The 27,580-nt window shown below is 36.3% G+C and overlaps 1 pseudogene; it reads right to left on the bottom strand.

Moving 5' to 3' along the window:
- Positions 1-16,073, bottom strand: part of LOC108534845 (beta-1,3-galactosyl-O-glycosyl-glycoprotein beta-1,6-N-acetylglucosaminyltransferase-like) — a 26,616-nt pseudogene extending 10,543 nt beyond the window's left edge.
- Between the last annotated feature and the right edge of the window lie 11,507 nt (positions 16,074-27,580).

Below are 27,580 nucleotides of genomic sequence, written 5' to 3' on the forward strand. Positions count from 1 at the left end.
GGGGCCTATTATGGGGAGGGGGGAGGGGGGAGGGATTGCATTGGGAGTTATACCTGATGTAAATGACGAGTTGATGGGTGCTGATGAGTTGATGGGTGCAGCACACCAACATGGCACAAGTATACATATGTAACAAACCTGCACGTTATGCACATGTACCCTAGAACTTAAAGTATAATAATAAAAATAAAATAAAATAAAATAAAATAACTTGAAGTAAAATATTTGTGCAAAAGAGATATGGGGATTTAGAACAAAAATACTGAAAATCAAGTGATATCCTATAATTACATAAAGATGAATAAATAAACATTTTGAAGCTTGCTCTGCTGAATTTTTCTCATTTTCCCCTTCATACCAGTTTTCACAATTTTAATCTTGATTTGAAATCTATTTTTGACTGTATCAACAGGGTTATAGATTCACCGAATTCCACTGCGTTTTTCCATTTTGAGGCTCTAGAAGGCGCTAACAGAATGCAATGGTTTGAAGTGGAAACATAATCCCCAAAGCAACAGAGTTTAGAGACAGACTTTTTTTTTTTTTTTTTTTGAGAAGACAGAGTTTTGCTCTTCTTGCTCAGGCTGGAGTGCAATGGTGCGGTCTCGGCTCACTGCAACCTCTGCCTCCTGAGTTCAAGTGATTCTCCCATCTTAGCCTTCCAAGTAGCTGAGATTATACCACGCCTGGCTAATTTTTGTATTTTTAATAGAGACAGGGTTTCACCATGTTGGCCAGGTTGGTCTCGAACTCCTGACCTCAGGCGATCTGCCTGTCTTGGCCTCTCAAAGTGCTGGGATTACAGTCGTGAGCCACTGTGCCCGGCATAGAAGTGGACTTTTAAAAGGTAATTAGATCGTGAGGGCTTTGTTCTCATGAATGGATTAATGCTGTTATTGCAGGAGTGGGTTAGTTATACGGGAGTATGATGGGGTACTCACTTGCCCTTTCACTTTCCACTATGGGAAGGTACAGACAGAAGGTTCTCACTAGATCCAGTCACCTCGACCTTGGTCTTCCCAGCCTTAAACACCGTAAGAATAAACCTCTGTTCTTTATAATTACCCAGTCCCTGGCATTCTTTTATAGCAGCACAAAATGGACTAATATAGAAGACGAGAGTGAGAATAAACTATTCACGTTCCTGGGTCTTTCATTTAATTTCATCAAGGGCTAGCTGTGTCACGTGGACAAAGAAAGGCCAACCCTCCTGTTCAACAGCCTATGCTACAGCTATAGTGTCTAGGATATGCTGGCAGCTAAATTGTTTGCCTCATTAGACCAAGTGGTGATAGCAGCTCCCTTACTGCACGTCACTAACACTGCACTAGTATGTGTTGGCTGACCTTACCTCTACACGTACCTTTATAACAGCTAACAACTCTCCCTTTATTAAACTTACCAATTATCTGTTTCTCTTTACTAACCATTTTCTGCTGAGACCTAGATTAATATGGACCTGGAATGGCACATTACTTTTCTATCAATGAACATTCAATAGGTATATACTAAAACATTTTATAGCTAACTTTTTTGTGGATATATATATATGGCATACATATATAAATCCACATATATATAGTGTGTTACATATATAAGAGATTTATATATATATATTCATCCACCAAATATATCCATATTTTTTATATATATCTCCACACATGTGTCTATATACCTACCAAATATATCCATATTATATATATTCACACATATATATGTGTATACAATTTTACTATATGCAATAAATACATACATGTATATGTATATATGTGTGTATATACATAATATTTTACTCAAGGACCATTTATTCTATAAGGTTAAATTATAAATATACATAATTATAATAAGTTGCCAAACTAATGTACAGAAATGGAATAGACAGGAAATTGTAATACTTAAAACACAACGTTAAAAATTAACAAATCTAAATCACATACTAAATATCATGTTAAAGAATAGGAGGAATAATGTAAACTTGAAATTTTAGGCCATGTAGACTAGTAAATTTGAAGTCATATTATGTTAAACATGAATAGAAGAGACAAAGATATATTTCTTAATTAATTTTCATATGCTATTTGTATATTTAGTAAAATTTGCCATTGAAGCTACTGAGCAATATGACCTGCAAGGGTAGAACATAAATGAGGCAGATCTGGGCCTGAGGTACTAGTTTGGGATTAAGTTGTACAGGTCAACGGTTGAAGTTGCGACATGAGTAATATCCATACAATAAACTGTTAAGAGAATTTCCACAATACATATTTTTGGGAAAAAACATTACTTATGAGCAGGAGAAACAAATATCCAGTCAATAAAATAGATAAAAAGAAATGTAAGGGGTTTAATTAGGTAAGAATGATGCTATCAGCTTACTGACAAATCTACTAATCTGCTGGTACCTACGCTCTCTGTCTTCTCTCCTGTCACAGTGTGTTAACTGCTCCTGCTCCCACCCAAACACAGTCCTTTATATTCTGGACCACATTTCTTTTTACTGCCCTAAATAAGCCCTGCCCCTGCAATTATCCCCTTTTTCTCTTGCATTGTAATTTTTACTTTTCTCTGTAAGGTCACTCTCATAGGCTATGACCATGCCATTATACTATCTTTAAAACATAATTCACCTGATGTAACAGCCCTGTGTTAGATTCGATTATATTTTTCATATAAGTCTTTCATATGTTTCTCTAGATTTTGTGGCGTATATTTCCCAGCCCTGTTCATATTGGGCTTGGCTGCATGATTGATTGCCTGATGGAATGTCATTGGATGTGACATCAGCAGAGGCTTGATGATCACTTCTGTTATTTTTTCTGCTCTCTTGAATTCCTACAATGTGTATGAGAAGCACATAAGACATGTAACTGCTGGCCCTTCAGCCTGTGCCCTAGAATGAAGACACGAGGAATAAAACTGGACTCAACTATAAGCCTGAAGTGTCATCAGGTCAAGACAAACCCAGTGGCGATCAGTCAAACATAGCCAATCTTCAAACAAGGGAGCATAAAAATCAATGCTTGGTGTTGTAATCCATCAAGATTTTGAAGCCCATGGCTCCTCAAGCTAAACCTGTAACGTTGTTCTCTATTCTTGCTTTCATTTCTTCACTTTCCTTTTTTGTAGAGAATTATGTCCATGTCATTTCATGAAACCAGTTACGTTGAGGTAGTCAAAGACTGCTAGTCTGACAAATACTGACAAATTTGAAGGTCAATCCTTAGCCTTCTTTTAATGCATTTAACCTATTTGTCCACTTCCTCCTTAGAACACTTTTCCACTAGACCTCTGGAACATCCCACTCACGTGATTCTCCTGCTTCACTGTCACTTATTTTTAGTCTTCCTCTTTCTCTTCCTGGCGTTTCAGTGTTGGAGCACCTGAAGATGTGGTTCTCAGTTCTTTTTTCCTTTCCATACATACTCACATTTCTCTTCGGTATGTAACTTACACCCTAGAGTATTTTATCTCATCTCCTGGTATTACCTATCTTTTTTTGTAATGACTAACAAATTTGTATGTCTAATGTAAGCCTCTCCTTTGGGTTCTAATCCACTATGAGTCAACGTCACTTGAGATTCTAACAGAATCCTCAAATTTACCATATGTTTCATTACTTAAGACAAAGGCAGCATACTAATGTAAGACGTTGATATATAGAAACCTGAGGCTGGTGCTTTGTACTATCTTGACAAGTTTCTGTAAATCCGAGATGATTATAAAATAAAATATTATGTTTTAAAAGATGAGACCCCTTTTGGATAATGTACCTACATGATAATTTGACTTAACAGTGATAGGGAATGCAGTCACATTAGTCTTCAGGTAGCAGAATAGGCCATCTCATTAAATATGCCTTCTTTCTCTCTTTTAAGTGACTGAATCTAAAGATCATGAGCCTCAAAAATGAAAGCAAATAAAAGAGAGAAAATTTTTAAAAATATAAACCTTATACACCTAGTATATCTATATTGGTATGAATCATACGATGACACATGGAATTACAACTTGATATATCCTATGATTAAAAAACATGTAAAATCTGGATCTTTTAATTATTGTGATTATTTTTCACAAAATAAGCAAATATTTAATATAAAACTGATTACACAGTTGAAATTGCTAAACACTGCATTACAGAGATTTTTCTTTCCTCATCAAATACTCCTTAGTAATTTTAAGAAATTCAACATAAACAAAGATAAAGCTTAATCTCTAAAATTCATTCCAACTAGTAAGAATTCAAAAGATCTAATATACTAATTTATGTGACAAGAATGCAAATTAAATTACTGTTGTCTTACTCTAAAAACAATATTTGCAGGTTGTTTTCAATAGCAATTAAACACTGTTTTAATTTTAGTATGGCATCTCCATTTGCTCAGAGTATTACACTCCAGTCAGGGCCTATTTGCAGGTCTGTTCTAATGCACAGGCTGTATGTTTTCTCCTCTTTTCTTTCTCTATTTCAACCAAGTCTCCCTTTCATCTCGTACATTTCTCTTGACATTAAAGCTATGTATTTTATTCTATTGGCGGCTTGTCCTGAAGATAATTGTAAAATCTGTCTTTTTCCAATTATGAGACGTGTTCCATAAATTCTTTGGGGTATATTCATTTTGAGATGTGCACCCATAACTCCCATTAATGTTGCCCATTTAAACTTGATCTACTGCTTTCCTTTTCTCTCTAAGTGACTCCAGCCTCCCGTTAATGCAGTTTGTTTATAATCTCCAAACTCTCCCTTACCTAAATGCAGTCTCTTACAAATGCTTTGCATGTAGGTCATTTATTAAATTGTAAACCAAAGTAATATAAAATCAACTAGGTTTTTGGAAGGCAGAATATTATTCTTTTTTGGACCCTCCTGCCACTACATAAAATAGAATATTTGAGCTTGATCAACTGAGGAAGAGTAACCTTGCACTAAAATAAGCCTAGCTATAAAAATGACTTGCTTGGATTGATCAATAAAACAATGACCTGAAAAAATTAATATCACAGAAATTAGAGTCTAGATAATATTTTTTAAAAGAGCATGTTTGTAATTTCACAGTTGAGGTTGTATTACTAGTCTGTAAATCCATTTATTGCTGTAAATATGTAGTTGAAATACTGTAAATAAAATTATCCTGAATGTAGCCAGTCTGTAAAACAAGTTCCTCTTTTTTTCAATACTTCATCTCATTTTCTTCAACTTTTATTTTCCAACTTCCAAAATGTCTCATACTACTAAGCTGAAAGTAGCTGAAATGAGCATTTTAACTTATGGATGCCAATTTGGATGGGAAACAACTACGTATTTATATTAACTTAAACTTTATGGGGACAAAATGATTTGTTTATCACATCTTGGTATTTGAAGTTCATTTCAGGAACATATTGCTGAGGGGAAAAATACAAGGACTGGCTGTTCTCTGTTCACCAAATGTTTCAGAAATTTAGTGCAAAATGTACGTTTCTATTAGCCTTCCTTCAATTAGTGATTCATAGCTATCTTGGATTTACTTCTCAGTGTAACACTTGGCACAGTTTTCAGTTATTTAGAACACAGTAATGTCCCCAAACATTAAATAATTATCTCCACCATCTTTTACACAAACAGCTTTGTTCCCCCTAATTTCAACTGATGCTCCAACAGTCGAACAAAAGTGGCTGTTAAATTTTAATGAAAGTCCATATGAAAAGACATAAAATGACATATTATTAAATATAAATATATTTAACAAAATTGTTATTCCTTTATACACTATATTTTATATGGCGCTGGTTCTCTCTAATGCTGGAAATTCATCTTTATGATCAATTAATGCAAGATGTAAAACTGAATATAGTACCTGACTTATGAACCCAGAAAACACTAAGAGCATATCTGACACATCCTATGTATCTATTCACAGATCATAGCCAAGTCAAACACAGATACAAAGTTATTTTGGCATATAATTTCAAGGAAAATACCTGGATTTGCAATAACTATTCTATTACAAAAATTGATATGCAAGGTCATGATGTGCCTGAGAACAATTTAATCATTATAGTAATTTTTACATTTATGTATTCATTCATTCAAAGATAGCTAGATAAATAGGGAGGTTAAAAAAGAGCTATATAAGTATGGTTATTTCATATTCACTGTAAATTATTACTAGAAAGTAAACTCATTAAGGGAATGAACCACTTCTCTTCCACACATCTCCTATGCCTAACCCAACACCTAATACATACAAGAGGTTGGGTGGTTGTAGTTATTGTAACAGTAGTCTTCATCTTCAATATCCACCACTAAATTTTAATTGTGAATCCCATACCCTACAAATTCAATAATTGTTAGTAACGAGAAAAATGTTTTTAAAAAGCCAGGCATGGTGGCTCATGTCTGTAATCCCAGCATTTGGGGAGGCCGAGACGAGGTGGATCACCCGAGGCCAGGATTTTGAGACCAGCCTGGCCAACATGACGAAACCCTGTCTCTATGAAAAATGCAAAAAATTAGCTGGGTGTGATGGCGGACACCTGTAATCCCAGCTACTCTGGAGGCTGAGGCAGCAGAATCACTTGAACCCAGGAGGCAGGGGCTGCAGTGAGCCAAGATGGAGCCATTGCACTCCAGTCTGGGCAACAAGAGCGAAACTCCGTCTCAAAGAAAAAAAAAATGTTTTACAAAAACAGTATGTCTCGGTAGAAAAAGAAAATAAAATCTGAAAGTTAGGATGTAGATGAGCAAAATGTGCTGGATACAGGAAAAAGACAATCTGACTTCATCAAATGACTCAGGATTGACTAATAATGTTGGCCAGAAACCATGACTAGTATTTAAAAGTCCAGGGAAGTGTGATTCATGGCCTCACTGACTTTTTGTTATTTAATATTTTAACACATGATCTTAGCAAATGTGGGATTCAGTGTTAACAGTGTGTGGAATTTACTAATTTACAGGCTTCTGTTTTCAATAACTACTCTCATCTTACCAATCATCTATCATGAGCATCTCTTCTTCTGAAACAGCAGATCAGACATGTCATCTGTAATTTATATCTTCCACCAGAACTGTTACTCTTATTTCAGTTGACAATAGTTATCTGTCTATTGCCAAACTTTGGTACAATTAAAACCACAATGAAATGCATGAAACATCCAGGGACCAAAGCCTGTTAATTTAGGATAAAACAAGGGCCTCAATTTTTACCACTTTCTTTGTGATTCTGATCCACGCCAAAGTTGAAGAATCACTGGATTTCTCTTTCTATTAACATAAATTTAAACAAAACAAAACAAAATAACAGGTATCTCCCTCTCCTACCCATTAATCAAAAACTTACATATCCATCAACCAAACTTGCCCTCTGTTGTTCACCAATACTCTCCCATGTTTACATATTTTCTTCATTATATTACATATTACCGTAGTTTAAACAGTTTGGATAAAACTAATTTTAAAAGAAATTTAGCTTAAATCAATTTAATTTTAAATATGTAACTTATAGATAAATAAGCTACAACTTTCAAATTTTAACCAGGTCCCACATATCATATGCACAGATGAGAAGGTTGTGCTTTAATAGGTCAGGCTTTTTTACAGTACATGAGTGAGAAACCTAACTCCACTGCATACACTATATCTAAATCTTTGCATCTCTGTTTCCTCTGCCTGGACTCATCTTCCTTCCCCACCAGATCATGTAATGGCTGATTCCTCATTATTCATGCCTCAACTCAAAAGACTGATTGATTATCTTCAGAGCATTTATTAATGTCTGAAATTTCCTAATCTGTTTTTTTCACTTATATTTTGTTAATCTTTTATCTACATTTGTTGTCAAAGATCTAGAAGTGTGCCTTACATATAACAGGTGATCAATAAATAATTATTAAATAAATAAACAAATACAAGGCTAAATGAGTAAAAAAAGTATGAATGCTTTGTCTATTGGGGTTATCTTTCATAATTAATGTGGACTTCCATAATATTGTTCAAATATTTTAATGTGCAGGTCTTCAAGTAAATTGGTATTTTATCTCAAATATAGGGAATTACATATCTCTTCCATTAAAGTAACTTTACAAAATAAAAATATACTACAAATTATCAAAGATATAGGTAATATTTGATGAGTTAATTGAATCAACTGGTCAGGAATGGAAAACATTCTGAAGAACTGGCTCTACTCCCAATCAGTTGACTCATTTTAGCACTAAACTGAAAATTAGAAGACCTGAATTCTAACTGTATCAATAATCTAAACTAAATTTGTGGTTTGGGTTTGTATTAAACTAAGTGCTCAGATGATGTAATCCTGAAGTTCCATTTTCATTTCAACTTTAAGGTTCTGTGAATGAAATGGAAATGAGAAGGTAAAGATAACTTCAGCATTCTCCAGTAAATACAAAAATAAACATATTGATATGATTGGGCTGTGTTCTCACCCAAATCTCACCTTGAATTGTAGTAATTCCCACGTGTCAAGGGCAGGACCAGACGAAGGTGACTGGATCATGGGGGCAGTTTCCCCGGTGTTGCTCTCATGATAATAAGTGTGTTCTCATGAGATCTGATGATTTTATAAGGAGTTTTTTCCTTCACTCGGCACTTACTCTCTCTCCTGCAGCCCTGTGAAGAGGTGCCTTCCACCATGATTATAAGTTTCATGAGGCCTCCCCAGACATGTGGATCTATGAGTCAATTAAACTTCTTTCCTTTATATATCACCCAGTTTGGGGTATTTCTGCATAGCAGCATGAGAACAAACTAATACACATATGTTGCCCAAAAAATTCATAAATCCTCAGAGCTTTTACGAAGTTGATAGTTTGCTTATAATCTACATTCTGTAAGAATTATAGTAAAACCTCTTGCTTGTATTACACTTTGGTTACAATTTAGAATTTAGTTAATAATTTACAAGGTACTTTCACCTACGTTATCTTAATTGACCCTGGCAACTATACATGTATGCACACAGCCCTATGTATGATCAGAGATGGTATCATTCCTACCATCCCCCTCCTTATATCTCCCAAAATAAGGTAATCAATGTTTCTAGAAGTAAGTGGTTCCCTGACATGTGCACAGCTGGAAGTCATTGACCTTTTTGACTGAGTCAGTATTCTAGGTGATAATATTGCTATTACCTCCTTTGTGCTGGATCTGTTTGCAGCCTTATTGCATGCCTTATTAGCTCTCACTTGTGTTTAAACATGGTTGCCAAAATTCAGAGCCTTATGTTTGATGTTTTTCTCACAAGATGTAGGCCCACATATCCAACAGCCTGCTAGATGTTGTCAATTGCATACCCTACACCTGTATATGGTTCAGCATCTCTGAACATGTCTCCCTTAAAGCTGTTCTTCAATCCTGCCCCCGATACAGAAAATTGCACTATTCATTATTCAGTGGTCTGAACTAAAACCTCAGAAATCCTCCTTGACAGAAGAATACTGCGCTGGTGATAAGATTCAGGAACAGGCAACATTGGTAGTAAAAAATACCAAAGCGACTACTTGGCGGAGTGGAAAATAAAACAAAAGGAAGGATAATAAGTATATTTCTGTTCCTAACTTACAATTTTCCCTTTTGAGAGTTTCTAGCCTAGGTGACTTTAAATTCACTGGGCTTAAATCTAGCCTAGAAATAACGCCCTCTGGCCACTGCCCCAGTGCATTCTTACAGTGCACGCTGATAAATCGTAGTAAAAATATATCCTCCCTTTTGAAATTTGCCTACAATTCTTAATCATTGAAGTTTTATGTCTTTGGATATAGAAGGTATTTTCACTTTTACCAACTCTGTAAAAAAAAAAAAAAAGAAAGAAAACTACTTCTGGATTATTTAAAATACTATGAAAATGTATCAGTTTAGAGTCAAACACCAATGGTATTATATGAAATATTCGATAGAGCTACCCCAGAAGGAAGTTTCCAATTTAGACAAGGTGAAGATTAGTATTATTTAAGTAGAATGTTAGTAAATGTACTTATGTATGTATCAAATTGAAAGATATGCATAATTTGCTTATGAATAATACATTTATAATGCACATCGTTTTTTGCTTTTTTGCTTTTAATCTGCAAACAAACATATCCTAATAAATTCATATATTGTGCATCCTCTGCTCAAAGAGGAACACTTTGGACAATGGCCATTGCTGTGATTATTGTGGATTTATGTAGCTTTCACGCACATACTGTATTTTTGTTTCTGGCTAAAATCTATTTAGCATCTAGCATATTATTAAAATATTTAAATATTATTCACAGATTGTCTCAATGTGAAAAAAAGACATGCAGACTCTGGAGCTAAAAACCTCCAGTTAAATCTGGGGTTATAGTTGTGTGCTGTTGGGAAGGTCCTTTTACTTGCTTTATCTGCATGATGGGAGTGATAGCATACTGGCACTTGTTGTATAAGATTATTATAAGCATTAAATAAGTTACTATATGTGAAGCATTTGAAACAGCATCTGGCACACAATGCTATTCAGTGTCTCCTCTTAGTTTTGATGTTGCTGTTACATATCCCTGAATACTATTGTCCAGTTCCTTCTATTTGTTTCTACTCTGCCCTGAAAGGTAACTACTGTACTAAATTCCATTTAAAATTTTCTATTCATTTGTAGAGTTTTAGTACATATGTATCTCTAGTTTTAGCAAGTATATATGTATTTATTACATTTTAAGATCTTTATGGAGTTTTACTGTATATAAAAATGGTGCTTTACTGTACTGAAGAATGCTTTTTGCTACCCAATACTGATTCTAATGTTATCTACAGTGTTGAATAGAATTGTTATTTATTCTTTTTTATATCCCTATGTGACTCCATAGGTAATGTACTAGAAATTAATTTTCCCTCCTCTTATAAATATATATTTATTATTATTGATTTTGAATAATTTTAATAATGCCATCTTTTCCTTTGGTACTATTTAGCAAAGTTTATCTTTTTTTTCACCTGTCTACTGTCATTCTTTACATAATTTTATATGTATAATCTAGTGGAATAAGCTGAGGGTCCATTTTGGCTTGACATATTTGGAAAACACACTCCATAAAATGTGTGACTTACAGTAATTCAAGTATTTCAGTTCTAGTAGATTCAGTACAAAGACAATTATATATTTAATTGGCAAAGTCTTCCCTTTAATAAAATAAAGCATGTAGAACTGTTCATAATACCTATGATGTGGTTATTTATATTTAACATTTTTAAATGAAGCTATTATCAGGGTAGAACTGGCCACTGAAGAATTTTTATTGCACACCTGACATTGTGCCCGAAATTCTTAGGAGCAGATATTGTTAAGTGATATGTTTCTTTTAATATATTTGAACACACTTAAACTAACATTCAAAAAAAAAAACCAACATAAATTTTATTATTTTTTATTTTTTTAACTATATGATCCTGTTTTCTTAAAAATTTTATGTTCAAGGGTACATGTGCAGTTTTGTTATATAGGTAACTCATGTCATGAAGGTTTGTTGTAGAGATTATTTTGTCATCGGGTATTAAGCCTAGTACACACTAGTTATCAGAAAACGGAATTCCACATGTTCTCACTTACGAGTGGGAGCTAAATGATGAGAATGATGGACCCATAGAAGGAACAGACACTGGAATTAGAAAACATAAATTTTAGTCTAAATGATTGTGTAGAACTCATAGAAAATAAAGAAGTGACACTAAAGAACACATGTAATAAACTATGAAACAGTAGACAGAAACAATATCTTGTGGCATGCCAAGGGGGCAAACTAATCACACATCACAGAGCTTCACTAACCAAAATATTTTACTTGGTTTTGGAGAAATTTCCTTTCATCTGAAGGGAAGATGATTATCTTTAGACAGTCAATTATTTTTAAGTTATCGACTGGGTACTTTCTTTACATGTGCAATTTAATCCTTACATCTCCCAGATGCGATGTTACTCCATTTTACAGCTGTGAAAAATCAAATGAGTCTAGAGGCCCTAGATGAACCTTTCAAAGGGGTAGATTTTAGGAAACAAGGATAGGGTGCAAATGCAGGATGATTTCACTGCAGTCTCGTTTTCACCTTTGAAAGGAAGAAACTGGATATACTATGCTTAAGAACAGTGCTGTCTGTATTACTAGAAGCTTTCTCAAAAATTTAGATTGCAATCGTACAATTGGATAATCAGTATACAAGTCATGTAAGACACATTCAAAGGGAATAACTATATATGCAAATCAACCATTAAATAAAGATTTAAAGTACTTATTTTCCTTTTAATATTAACAATTGAATGAGATGGTCATTTAAAACAATTATTTCCAATTATTAAAGAATTCATAATTTACTGATGCATATCAAAATAATTAGCTGTCAGAAAAGAGAAAAGCTTGTGAAATTCTGTAAAAGGGCAAGACTTCTCTCACCTATGACTTGCTTTCATTATGTTGATTCAATAAATGCCACAGAGTTTTATTCAACCAAGAATTTATGCCTCTGATTACTACCAAGTGACAGACTTAGTGTTTGGTTTAATCTTGATATTCTATTGAGTTTAATCACGTGAAATAAAACAAACCTGGCATTTTGGTATAATCCAGCAATTAAGGAAAACTATCATTACCTTATAAATAACTAAAATAGTACAAACAAAAGAAAAGCAAGTAACTACAAAATAAAGCTTGCTTCTTGTTTTATTATTTCCTCCAGGTTCAAGGTCATCTTGTCAACTATTCACTGTTTTCCTAAAGCAATAATCAAGCCTCGTATGGAATGAAACCATAAAACTCATGCAGAAGATTCAAGAAAATACATGAGTGAGAGAATATTATAAATAATAATTTTCAATTGGGAATTAATATAGAATACTATATATTTCCCACAAAACATACTCTTCCTTATGAGATGACAGGTGATATACTCTTATGTCAATAACTATGCATTACAGTTACTTCTAGCTAACACCATGTTTCACTTATGATACACTATATTATATTTGGCATTTTGTGATGCCAGTTCCTTTGGGATTACAAAAAATAATACCCTCATTAACAGAATTATAAATATTTGAATGCTGTGCCAACATTTAACTCATATCTGCCAATCAAAAAGGGAAAATGTTCTTTATTGATTGGAAAAAGGATCTTGTTTGAAGATAATTGACTCTGAGTCTTTCATTGACATAATACCACCTCCGGAAGAAACATACACTCAACTTAGAAAACAAAGCTTAGATGTAAGAGGCTGATCACTTTCTCCTTACTCAAGCACAGTTCCTATTGACTTGAGTGAATATTCTGTCTGCCCATGAATTAAAGGATTATAGATCATCTAGTCCATTTCAGAAGTTTAAAAATGTATTTAAATAAGAAGCTTACCCAGAAGCAGGGCACAAGAAATACAGAAAACCATAAATCTCTCATAGAAAAAGATGTGGGTGGGGTAACCAACAAAATAGTAACTATTGAAAAAAATAAAAATAAATGCATGCATAAATAAGTATTTTACCACACTAAAATAGTTACTGCTAAGATGTTGGTAAAAATGAGATGCTGAGTTTGGGAAATGTTAAGTTTCAGATAAGCAACAAATACAACATTCAAGTAAAAATGTCCAGTGGCAATAGATTAAAAGAATCTGCTATTTAGTATTGAGGTAGAGAGTGATAGCATACAGCCATACCTACATTTATGTACACACACGTAGCTGGAGACGAGGACCCCAGTGCTGGAGCACCAGGAGATTACAAACCTAAGTATCAGGGAAATAAGACACGGCAGTAATGAAAACTGAGAAACAGTAAGAAGTGCGGTAAAATCCAGGCACGTGTGGTTACCCAGAAGCCAAGGAAAGAAATGGTCCAAGGGGGAGGGAGAAATCTACTGTTTAAATATTCTTGGGGGTCAAATAATTTGTTCTCAGAACTGATCTTGTGGTTTATAACAGGACTTTAATAAAACCAGGTTGGAGGAGTTATAGGTATGGAAATAGGATTGTTTGGGGTTCAAAAGAGAAAAAGAGATGAACGATTATAGATATTAAGTATGGATACCACTTTTAAGGAGTTTTCCTTTAAAATGGCCCAAGAAATGAATTGTTGGTCCAAAGAGAATTGGCTTCACCAAAAGTGATTACATGCTAATGGGAATGATCCAGAAGAGGAGTGATGCTAGTGAGGCCAGAGAGAGAGAAGCATATGCAAATATGAGGGCAGTAGTGGGTGAGAGCCAAGGGAATCTAGTTCACAGGTGGAGGATCTGGTCTCTCTTAGGAACACAGACAATTCACCATAGCAATGAGATGGAAGGAAGAATATGTCAGCCATGTTTCAGAATATAGGAAATCCAGAGTGTGTGGACTGGACACAGAATAATATCCATCCAGGCTACTGTGAAAATGTTGATGATCATAAAGTTATTGCTAGTGGTAAGTTTTCACAGGTAGTAAATATCAGCTATTTCTCAGGGATGGGGTGTTAAGGCTTATGCTATTTATTGGGTTGCCCCATGTCCAGCACTTGTGGATATCAGAACAGAATTGCCAGAGTTATTTTCATGATCACAAAGCTGTGATTCTTAACACCAAACATTCCTTATCCAGAACTGAGAAGCAGTAAACTGTCCCAAGCCACACATGCAGCTACAGAGAATCTTGACCTTTCAGACATGACTGAAGCTCACCTTTCTCAGATAAGCAATCAGCTCACTTTAATAGTCTAGGGATCAATCAATACACTTTAAAAGGGAAGGATACTACCCCCTCCCTTAAAGTCTTAAAAGAGAAATCAGCATCACTAAAGTGTCACAAATGCATAAAATGAAGTATTCAGTGAAAATATTACATCTAAAAAATCTTCATTAAAGATAAAAACACCAACCAATGTGCTCTCATGTTGTGGGCCAAGGGGTGTGCTGCCTTGGCCTGTAGTCCTCTGGGGAGCCATGCGGCAGAGAGGTCTGGGCACTGTTGTGCTCACCCACCTGGCAACACAGGTGCAAATGTAACAGAAGGCACACGTTGGGCTCTCACTTGCTCCAAAGTGAGAGATATGCCAGCAATGAAAACTGAGAAATAATGAAATACTCCCACATCCAAGATGGCCATTGACCCTAGAAGGCATCCCTTCACCATCAGCTCTGGTCAGTGACATTCTTGGGAGTGGCTGGAAGTGAGACTTCCCTCTCTCTTCTGGGCTCCTTGATCACCCACAGGTGATGGTTAATTTTATGTATCAACTTGGATGTTGTTTTTGGAAGAGATTAGCATTTAAATCAGTGATCTTTCAGTAAACAGGTTACCCTCCATAATTTGATGGGCCTCATTCAGTTAACTGAAGGCGTGAATAGAAGGAAAAGTTCTGCCTCTGGGAGCAAGAAGGAAGCATCCATCAGGCTGGCTTTGGACCTCAGCTGTACTGTGCACTCCAAGGTGTGGAGTCTGTCTGTCCACACTGCAGATTTGGACTTGCCAGTCTTCTTAATTGCATGAGCCAATGTTTCATAATAAATCTCTTTCTCTCTATATATGCATTCTATTAGTTCTACTTCTCTGGAGGATCCTGACTGAAGCACCCAGGAGAAGCTGAAGGGCCTTCCATCAGTCCCTCCTGAGAGGCAGAGAAGGAAAAGGTCTGTAGCCTAAGGACCACGTTCTCAGATGACAGCAGAACTTCACTCCCTGCCCCTTCTCCCGTGAACTCAAAGCTGAAGGAGCTCCCCTAGAATTTTGTTTCCCTCTCTCATTCCCACCTCCCCACCTCTGAAGGCTGGGCTAACCCCAAGAGCCAAGTGGGGAAGTGTGGTGACCAACATGAAGGCCAGGTCCAGGGTCTGCTGACCTCAGGTGCATCCAGCCCCAAGCTGAGTACATGGAGGGCATACCAGCAGCTTGTCCCTTACTCCCCACAGGCCTTGCCTGTGTAGGGCAAAGTCAGGCCATCACTCCACCAGCCCATAGGCTGCTAGCTATGGCTGTGCTTGGGCTCTTCCCTGCACAGCTTTAGCAGTACCTTGGTGTGCTTGTTTTCCATCTTGCTCTTGGGCACTTGATAGCAAAGGAGCCAGCCCATGAGGTCCTTGTGCAGGCAAGCATTGGCCATGGGTCATCTGCATCTCCATCTCCAGTTGTGCTCTTGACCAGTAGGCTGACGAGCAAGAGCAGCTCTGTTGGGGTGGCCATGGGCAAGTGCTGTTGAGTTGTAGTGCAACTAGTAGAGCATTCCCAGCTCAAACACCAGCTGGATACTGTCCTCTATTATTGTCCAGAGGCAGAAGGAAGGGCATCTCTGTGGCTTCAAAGTTGAGGAAGGACCCCCACCACTGGCATCAAGTCATCAGCAGTCAGGCAAGCAGCTTGTTGTTCCTGTTCCACATCCTTAGTCCCAGCATCCAGGAGAACCAGATCTTTGAATTTAGGGACAGGGTCTGGCCCTCCTGGTCATACACTCACAGGATCCAGTTGATCATGAGCTGTGAAGCAACATGAGATGTCCAGGAGCTCTGTGTACCTGTAGTACCAACTCCCTGTGCCATGTCACAGGTGCCACTGCTTTCTAGGATGTAGCCATAACTGTACTGATATGGTTTGGCTCTGTGTTCCCACAAAAATCTCACCTTGAATTGTAATAATCCCCACATGTCAAGGGCAGAACCAAGTGGAGATAACTGAATTATGGGAGCAGTTTTCTGCTATGCTGTCCTAGTGACAGTGAGTGAGTTCTCACAAGATCCGATGGTTTTATAAAGGGCTTCCTCCTTCACTATGCACTCATTCTCTCTCCTGCAGCCCTGTGAAGAGGTGCCTTCTGTCATTATTGTAAGTTTCATGAAGCCTCCCAAACCAAGTGGATCTGTGAGTCAATTAAACCTCTTTCCTTTATAAATTACCCAGTCTTGGGCAGTTCTTTATAGTAGCATGAGAATGGACTAATACATTAAATTGGTACCAGGATAGTGGGGCACTGCTACAAAGATACCCAAAAATGTGGAAAAAACTTTGGAACTGGGTAACAGGTACAGGTTGGAACAGTTTGGAGGGCTCAAAAGGAGACAGGAAGATGTGGGAATGTTTGGAACTTTCTAGAGGCTTGTTGAATAGTTTTGGCCAAAATGCCAATAATAATACGGACAATGAAGCCCAGGCTGAGGTGATCTCAGATGGAGATGAGGAATTTCTTGGAAACTGGAGCAAAGGTAACTCTTGCTTTGCTTTAGCAAACAGGCTAGTGGCTTTTTGCCCCTACTCTAAAGATCTGTGGAACTTTGAACTTGAGAGAGATAATTTGGTGTGTATGATGAAAGAAATTTCCAAGCAGCAAAGCTTTCGAGAGGAAGCAGAGCATAAGTGTTTAGAAAATCTGCTGTCTGACCATGAGAGAGAAAAGAAAAACCTATTTTCTGGGGAGAAATTCAACCTGTCTGCAGAAATTTGCATAAGTAATGAGGAGCTGAATGTTAATCACCAAAACACTAAGGAATATGTCTCGAGGGCATGTCAGAGACCTTCACAGCAACTCTTTCCATCACAGGCCACATTAGTCCATTTCACACTGCTGATAAAGACATACCCGACACATGGAAGAAAAAGAGTTTTAATTGGACTTACAGTTCCACATGCCTGGGGAGGCCTCAGAATCATGGCAGAAGGCAAAAGGCACTTCTTCCATAGCAGCAGCAAGAGAAAATGAAGAAGCAAAGCGGAGACCCCTGATAAACCCATCAGTTCTCCTGAGACTTATTCACTATCACGAGACTAGCATGGAAAACAATGGCCCCCATGATTCAATTACCTCCCTCTGGGTCCCTCCCACAACATGTGGGCATTCTGGGAGACACAATTCAAGTTGAGATTTGGTGGGGACACAGCTAACCATATCACAGGCACTGAGGCCTAGGAGGGAAAAATGATTTCATAGGCTGGGCCCAGGACCCGCTGCTGTTTGCAGCCTCCAGACTTGCAGCACTGCATCCTAGCTGCCCCAGCTATGGCTCAAAGAGGTCAACATACAACTCAGGCCATTGCTTCAGATGGTGCAAGCCCCAAGCCTTGGCAGCTTCCACATGGTATTGAGCCTGAGGGTGCACAGAAGTCAAGAATTGGGGTTTGAAAACGTTCACCTAGATTTCAGTGGATATATGGAAGCACCTGGAAGTACAGGCAGAAGTTTGCTGCAGGGGAAGAGCCCTCACAGAGAACCTCTGCTAGAGCAGTGCAGAAGGGAAATGTGGGGTTGGAGCCCCACACAGAGTGCCCAACTGAGGCACTGCCTACTGGAGCGATGAGAAGTGAGCCACCGTCCTCCAGACCACAGAATGGTAGATCCACTGACAGCTTGCACTGTGTGTCTGTAAAAGCTGCAGACACTCAAAACCAGCCCATAAAAGCAGCCAGGAGGTGGTGAGGGGAGCTGTTCCCTGCAAAGCCACAGGGTTGGAGCTGCCCAAGGCTGTGGGAGCACACCTCTTGCATCAGCAATGACCTGAATATAAGATATGGAGTCAAAGGAGATCATTTTGTAACTTTAATGTTTAATGACCACTCTATTGGATTTCAGAATTGGATGGGGCCTGTATCCTCTTTGTTTTGGCTGATTTCTCCCATTTGGAACAGGTACATTTACCTGGTGCCTTTACCCCCATTATGTCTAGAAAGTAACTAACTTGCTTTTGATTTTACAGACTCATAGGTGGAAGGGACTTGCCTTGTCTCAGATAAGCTATTGGCCTTGGACTTTTGGGGACTTAAGACTTTAGGGGACTGTTGCAAGGGCATGATTGTGTTTTGAAATGTGAGGACATGAGATTTTAGAGGTGCAAAAGGTAAAATGATATAGTTTGGCTCTGTGTTCCCACACAAATCTCACCTTGAATTGTAACAATCCCCATGTGTCAAGGGTGGGACCAGGTGGAGATAATTGGATCTGGGAGCAGTTTCCCCCATTCTGTGCTTGTGATAGTGAGTTTTCATGAGATCTGATGGTTTTATAAGGGGCTTCCTCTTCATTCAGCACTCCTTTTCTCTCCTGAAGAGGTGCCTTCCACCATGATTCTAAGTTTCCTGAGGCCTTCCCAGCCATGTGGAACTGTGAGTAAATTAAACCTCTTGCCTTTGTACATTTTCCAGTCTCAGGCAGTTCTTTATAGTGGTGTGAGGACAGACTAACATACATACCAAGGCAGGGAACAACAAGGGAGCCTGGAAGGGCATTGCTACATGACTACTGTGGATAGCCAGGTCTTCCAAATCCTGGAGGAACCACCCAGATTGTGTGCATGCATGTATGCAGGTAAGGGGCATGGTGGGAGTGGGTGACACCCTATTGTGAGAATGCATCCACCTAGCCTTTACTTTCTCCAAGGCCTCAAAATCAGCTTCTTTGTAATTGTCTTTAGAGTCTCATCTTAAGAAGGAATGCAATGGAACCCAATGTAATCCAGGCCCTCTCAACTACTTGTTTATACTTATGCACATAACGTATTTTAATGCTTCACTCATGTCATTTGTTAAGCTGGAAAAGTACTTTTTCTTTGGCATCCTAGGGAATCTCTACTAATATATATGTTCTCTCTTTGTATTCTTATAGCACTCATCACACACTTACAACACTCATTATATAATCTGAAGTTTCTGGCCTAAGTGTTTGCCTTTCCTAGTAGGCTCTAAGAATAGCTATTATGTCTTAAGTATCTTTATATCTCCAATTCTTAGCTCAGTGCTCAGAATATAAATGTTCACAAATTCCTGCAAAATTGTTCATGTTCAAAAATATATATGTATGCAGTCACACATATACAGAGAAGAGAAATGCTCATTCTAAGCAACTGAAATCAATTCCTTTCAAGAAGAGAACTGCCTTTGTGTAGAAAAAATGCTTTGATAAGCTGTTTTTGAATGCACAGTGTGATATTAAGGGTAGGAAGAAAAAAATGTATAGCTAATTACTTCAACTCTAAAAAAACATGCAGGAAATTCCTTAAGTCTTCGGTAAAGTGTGTCGTCTACTCAAAGCTATGTGTTTGTATTTTTTGATTGTTGTTTATTCTGTTCTGTGTTAGAGTAAGTCAAATAAAGTAGCAAAACTAAATGTGGTTAGAAGAGGTAAAGCACATGCTAGTGTATAAGCTGATTTATAAACTGAATTAACACATTAGTGAAAGATATTTGAAAACAGGTGAGCTTCCCCAGTTCCACCTGTGGTAGACATTGATTTGCTGCTTACTAATTTCATTTTCTCTTCCGCCTGGGCAAATTGCTAAACTACAACTGCAAATACTCCCTATATATTTGTTCATGTGACTAAGTTCTATACAAAATAATGTAGTTTCCAAACCTGTTTTGTTCAATGGAAACTTCTCTTGGTGGCTATATTTTCTCCTTGCTTTTACTGCTGACTTGATACAGACAAGCACAGAAAACTTGAAAAATATGCAAAAAAGGTACAAGGTGGAAGGAGACTAGGTTCTTTTATCATGTCTTGGAAGATAGGCTCTTACCAAATGGAACATCCATTTTAGACTTTAGATGAGCATGAAGTAAATTTTTATTCCATTGAGTCATCACACATTTATAATATTTAGGAAGTTTAGCAGATTTCTGCATTAATGCATATAAATAAAATATTCAATTAACATGCAAAATAAAACCAATCTAGTAAAATGTATTAGATCCTGCAGATGTAGGATAATGCAGTTTTTATATTACTTCCATACTTCAGTTGTGTCAATAATTCTCAGTTGATTTTCTCTTATACTTTGTAGAATCTCAAAAAATCTGACACATGTTGATTTAAGTGAAAAGAATAAAGCTTCCTATTTACTGTGGTAAATACAGAATAAAATCTCTCTTATTTTTATAATTATATTCAGCTCAATTAAGAAACATTAGATTCTTAATCTTCTATTTTAATATCTTATTTTACTCTTCATTGTAGTTTTCACATATTTTTTGCTATGCTAATGTATCAAATATACATTTATTAAACTTTACTAAAATATCTAATTATCCTTCAATATTAAAGAAGATAAATATTTTGATCACTTTCTATATATGTTGGTTATGGTGGAAAATAATTGTATTAACATCATGTTAATATTATTAAAATTCTACATGGTATATTCTTTGATAGTTGAGGATGTATATGAGGCATTAGTGACTAATTTTCACAACATGACACAGAATTCAAACATACTGCTATGACTTCATCCCCAAACTGTTTACTTTAATCTGTGGTATTCATCAGTATCATTACTGTCAACTACCACATTACGCACATCATCGCTGGAATTTTTATTGCCCTCCTAACTTATGCTATATACTCACGATGTGAAAACCTATATTTTTATCCTAGATATTTCTTGTATATTTCAGACACATATTTCTTTCCTCTAGATATTAGTATATGGAGGAAATTATGGCACCTTTGACTTATCCCAAAACTGAACTAATTTTATACACACTTAAACTTTCCTCTCTTTCTACACTTAAACTTCAGTCAATTGAAAAACCATTTATTTTGACAATTAAGTCATAGACTTGATGAACACTCTGAATTCATTCTTCTGTTTTGCTCCCCATATTCAATAAGTAAGCAAATTTTGTCAATTCTGGCTCTTAGATCCTTCTTAGCATCACCCTGTTATTTTGGTCTTCGTATGGATCAGGGTGACAGTGGGCAACAAATGTTTCTCCCAGTCTCTAAGTTTGAGAAGTTTAACAAAGGGAAAGGTTTAGGGAAATCAGCAGGAACAATGCAGTACCTCTGGGCTATTGATATTAGAGTAGCTTTTAGCCTGTCTCAGCTTGAAAGATAGAGAGCGGTAACCAGAAACCAGAGAATTATTTGTATAGAGATGGTGCTATTTGTCAAGAGATATAGTCTTTGGAAAGAAGAATAACTGGGAAAGAACAAGGCCAAATAAATAATTACACTCAGCTGACTCCATGATTATCACCCCGCCTCCTGCCCCTGCGTCCTGTTGGCTGAACCCAGAATCTAATTGGAAACTAGAGAACAACAGAGTGCAGTTGGTTTAGCTCAGCCTTTGAGGGCAAAGATTTGGACACAGAAGAGTCCAGAGTGGATTTGGAAGGGCAAATGGAAGACGTGCCTTTGTTTGGATTGTCATCATCCATTTTCCTAGCTTCTACCCTATCCTCTAATTTGCTTTCCAATTTAAACAAATGTATTATTTAAAAACAGGGAAACTGATTTTCCTGTTCATGGCATTGAATTCTGAATGGAATTCGGGCATCTTCAAAGATAACTAAAAACATTTGGTAATGTATAAAATACTTCAATATTTGGCCCTTATTTATTGATTATACACCTCACTTATTGTCTAAAGACTTGTTAATTTAAATAGCCATGTTTTTATAAATGATATTTCAATACCCTGGTGAGCTCTCTTTCTTCCTTCAATAACTTGCTCAAAATTTATTTATCAGTGGAACTTACACAGTTTTCTTCAAAAAATAATGCTCATCATTTACACTTCTGTAAATCTTTATACAGGTTAATACTTATCTTACTGTAGTGTAAACATGTGTATACATATCTGGGGAAGCTATACTTTTTGTGCCATGGATTCGGAAACACTGTTCATCTTTATGCAGATATCTTATATTTACTACATAACTTTAGAAATATGATGGTTGGATAATACTAGGAAAAGAAAGATTTTGTGGCAATGATAGATGATTCTCTCTCTTTCTAAACACATTAATTTTACTTACAAATTTATGTCTCCCTATTTTATTATTTTCTTTTTATCATCGAATTATGTTATTTGAGATGTAGATACTGATATAAATATGATCTGGTTAAGCCTCTTCATTTCGTACTGTGAAGATAAGGTGCTGTGAATGTCAATGTGATGCATCATTTGGTATTTAAATTGAGAGTTAACTCAGTATTTTTGACTGTCTGGTGTGTTCTCCGCTACATCTTATTATCTAACTAGATCTCTTTCCTTTTTAGCCCTTCTCCCCTGCGTATGTGTGAGATTTTCCAGTGAAACTCAATAACATTCATAGCCTTTTCTGGACTGAATCAGGGCATAAAATTAACTCCTCAAACCTAACATATTCCCTAAATATTTTATTAAAAGGATTAGGTGACCAAAATATTGGCCAGGTTAAGGCAGAGGAATAACTTGGAAGAATTGAAATTTTAAAAATCTACAGAAAATGAAGATAGAGTGTAGCAGAGCACAAATGTTTCCTTATTCACTTTATCTGCAAATTTTGCTGTATCATTCATATTCCTGAATATGAGATGTAGGTGAGGTAAAGAAGAAGTGAGTGATAAGCATCTTAATGTGATGACATCCATAAAATCTACATGTCACATTTCATCCAAGAGCAGATTTTCCATTTGAATTATGAACCTCTGTAAATAGGAGACAGAAATGGAAAGCCTGGAACATTTATCACTCTGGGCCCTGGCAGATTGAAATGTGATGACTTCAAAAAAAAGTAAGTTTTGATTAAGTTCTAAACAGAATTATTAGAAAAGAGAAGATAATTTTATAAATGTAGTGAATGCAAATATAGATATTGACTTTAATGTTTCCTTAATCTTATGATATGTACAGAAATATATGTAAATATTATTTTTAGATGATTGTAATCTTGTGCAACTGCACAGTGAGCATCCTCTGCAGGCTTTCGGAGCTACATTGAAAGTCAAAATGTTCAAGTGCCCTGACAAAGTTGTGATGATTTATGGGACACGACTCTCTTTCAGTACAGTGTAAATAAGCCAGTGCTTTAACCTATATATTTGAAAATATTCAGTACAGATTTTCAATTGCCAAAACATCTTTACGTGCTGTTTCCAAAGTGTTACGTATGTATTTATGCACATCGTGACTTGTTCCAGAAAGGATTAAATGTGACCAAAATACATACACGGCAAAATAAAATCTAACTTGGCAAGGAAGAGAGTGAATGCAATGCTGAGTGATATAGAGAAGCGATTGCTTTGATTGGGGGTAAAAGAAGATGTTGGCTAAATATCTTCTTTTATTTCACTGGGAATCATGTGTATCACATGTATGAAAACAAATAGATTACCAAACGTTAGATTGTAGCTTAAAAAAGTTTAAGTTAACATCTTTTATTAGATATATTTGTTATTTCAATTACAAAATGAACTTTCCTGCTGAAAAGAAAATCTAAAGCAGACATATTTGAAGTGATAGTCTGACTCCTGTCTTGTTCTTCACATATTTTGCTGTGCACATACATCTCATTTTTTAAAGTACAAACTTTACTTATAAAGTACATGGACTCATTTTATAAAGTATAAAATACAGAGCAAGAGTCAATATAGATGCTCTTAGTAGACACGGAAGATCAGGTTTCATTTATGTATTCAACACACATTTATTACATATCTATGACACACCAAGCTCTCATTTGGACCTCTTGCAAAACAATGATGGAGAGATATCAACACATCCTGCCTTCTGAGAAGTGATGGCTAAATGGGAAAAGCAGACATACATTATTCAGATGCACACAAAACTATACAATTGCATGCTCTGGGTAAATGCCTTGCAGGAGAATTGTGGATATGAATAAAGCTAGGGAACCTCACCTACCTGAAGGATCAGGAAACGTTTCCCTCTTTGTTGTTATCTTGAGTTGAGCTATAATGAATGAACAGATAAACTGGGTAAAGAAGACAGTGGAGAAAGGAACTGTGGAAACATCTGAAAGGGGGAAATGAGTTGCAGGATTGCAAATGTTGTAAAGTGCTCATGTGGAAAGAGATGAGTTAATTTGTGGAAACATAATTGGAAAAAGACGAGTTAATTTAAGGAAATATAAAACATGTCAGTGTGTTTTAAGTGTGAAGGACAGAATTATGAAAAGGAGTTGACATAGATGTAGCAAAGGACCAAATCGTGCAGCATGAGACAGTGTTGTGGGAGATTTTGGTGTTTCCATCTCCTTTTCTAACTAACCCATTACAGTCTTTTCCCCTCATCCATGGTGAATATGTTCCAAGATCCCCAGTGGATGCCTAAAATCTTGGATAGCACTGAACGATATACATATGTACTATGCATGAATTTCTTTTTTATTCTTCACAATTTCACAGATAGACCATTCACACTGTCATACTGTAACAGTTAATCTGATCACAGAGATGGTAACCAAGCAACTCATGGGTGGGGAGCTTTGACAGCATGGATACTATGGACAAAGGGAAAATTCATGTCATCCAGGGTGGGGAAGAGTGTGTCGGTGTAAGATTTCATCAAGCTACTCAGAACAATTTAAAATGCATAAATTATTTACTCTGGAATTTTCCATTTAACATTTTTGGACCATGATTGACCATGGGTAACAAACTACAGAAAGCATAACTGCAGATAAGGGTGTAGTACTGTACAGAACTTCATTAAGATAAGATGTAAAAATGAAACTCTAATCATGTGTAATGACAACAATTCCAGGGCTTCTTATTGCTTTTCTTTTATTTGATTAAATCCTCACATTAAAGTCTTGGATGTATCTCAAGTAAGGTAATCACAGTTGTTATTTTTTCAACCATTATTACTCACTGAATTAATGTATTTTTTTATTCTTTCCTTCTGTTAGGTTCAGATGAAATGCTGCTATGTGGTACTAAATTGTTACTCTCACTACCTAAAGGAAATAATTAATAGAATATAAAATGTTATAAACAACGTTTCTCACTTTAATATTTGGAAATATTGTGGAAAGCAAGTTTTACAGTTCTTGGGATCTTTTAGGACCTAACATGGAGTTTATAAATGGAAGCTGCTCTTCAAGATCCCTGTCAAATAAAACTTGTATCTTTCTAAGATTTAAAGGGAAAGTGAGAGCCAACAATAAAAACCAAGGAAAGGAAAATAAATCAAAATAAACTAACCAGAGAGGAAACAAAACACTACAATTAGAGATAACTATTTTATTTTCTACTCTAAAATTTGTAAATGAAAATAATTTTCCTGTTCAGTACAAGCTACATTGCCAATTAATCAAAGAGTCTCATGCCTGAGGAAAATTTCTTATTTACAGAAAGATACCAGATAATGAATATATGCGAATGGCAGGGTTGGGAATAAATGTGTAAGCTTTGAGGGGGTAGATCATCCACAGACACTGATATCTTTGAGTAAAGGATTAATGGAGAACCAAATATTCCCATGCTATCTAATGATCACCCTATAGATTATTTGCCTTTTGAGAGGCAAGGCTTTAAAAAAGATGGATCTGCTTCTCACTGCCTTGAACTGATGATTCGTCCTGGCAACATTAGGATAGGAGGACCAGAATTTTGAGTGCTCAGTGATTTGCAATAATATGCAGTGCACAACTTCACCCATAAGATAAAATTGTCAAAGACATATAAACTATATTGAGTCAAACATCTACACATCAACTGTACTGTTCATTTCAATAAGTCAATGTCATGGAAAAAAAGGAGAGAAAGAATTGGGAGACATAGCAAAAAAATGTAATCTGTAATTCTCGATTGTTTCTTCTTTGAAGGAAGCATGTATACAAATACGTATGAGAAAAGCTATAAATTAGATAGCAATAGATAATTAGTATTAAGTGCTAAAATATAACTGTAAAATGCAGGAAACCATTCTCATTTTTAGATGTGTGTATTTGAATATATGAGGGTAAAATATCAAGATGTCTGTGATTGTATTTAAAATTCCTTAGGAAAAATTGATGAAATATATCCAGCAAACATTTGGCAATTATTTGAAATATACTTATATATAATTTCTACATTTTTTTCTCTGCTTTTCTCTGTTGGAGGTATTTAAACATTAAATATATAAATACACAAAATTAAACATGTACATGCATGTGTGTATACACAAATATAATCTCCAAAGCATATCAACAGTAAAACTACTTGATATGATGAAAAGAAAGAAAGTAGGAAAGGGAAGGAGAAAGGAGGGAGGGGATGGATGGTGAATGCTATGATCTGAATGTTTGTGTCCTTCTAAAATTCTTATGTTGAAACCTAATCCCCAATGCGATGGTATTACGAGGTAGGACATTTGCGAGTTGTTTAGATCATGAAGGCAGAGTCGTTGTGAATGGAATTTGTGCCAATTTTTACTTTTTTATTTTTTTCAAACCATGGGGTCCCCCTCTGTCTCGCATGTTGAAGTGTAGTGGTGTGATCATAGCTCACTGTAACCTTGAACTCCTGGGCTCAAGTAATCCTCCTGCCTCAGCTTCCTGAGTAGCTGGGACTAGAGGTGTGTGCCACCACAGACAGATAATTGTTCGTGTTTTTAATTTTTTTGTACACACAAGGTCTCACTATATTACCCAGGCTGGTCTCAAATCCCTGGTTTCAAGTGAGGCTCCCACCTAGCCACCTAAAGTGCTGGGATTATAGACATGAGCCACCATGCCTGGCTGGATTAACACCCTTACGAAAGAAGCCCCAGAGAGCTGCCTTGTACCTTCCACAATGCAATCACATAGAAAAAAGGTGCCACTTATGAATGAGAAACTGTGCCCTCACCAGATACAGAATTGGCCTGCACTTTGATGTTAGACTTCCCAGCCTCTGAGAAATAAATCTTTGTTGTTTACAGT

The sequence above is a fragment of the Rhinopithecus bieti genome, unplaced genomic scaffold (assembly GCF_001698545.2).
Source record: "Rhinopithecus bieti isolate Rb0 unplaced genomic scaffold, ASM169854v2 scaffold_11401, whole genome shotgun sequence".
In the NCBI taxonomy this organism is placed as follows: Eukaryota; Metazoa; Chordata; class Mammalia; order Primates; family Cercopithecidae; genus Rhinopithecus; species Rhinopithecus bieti.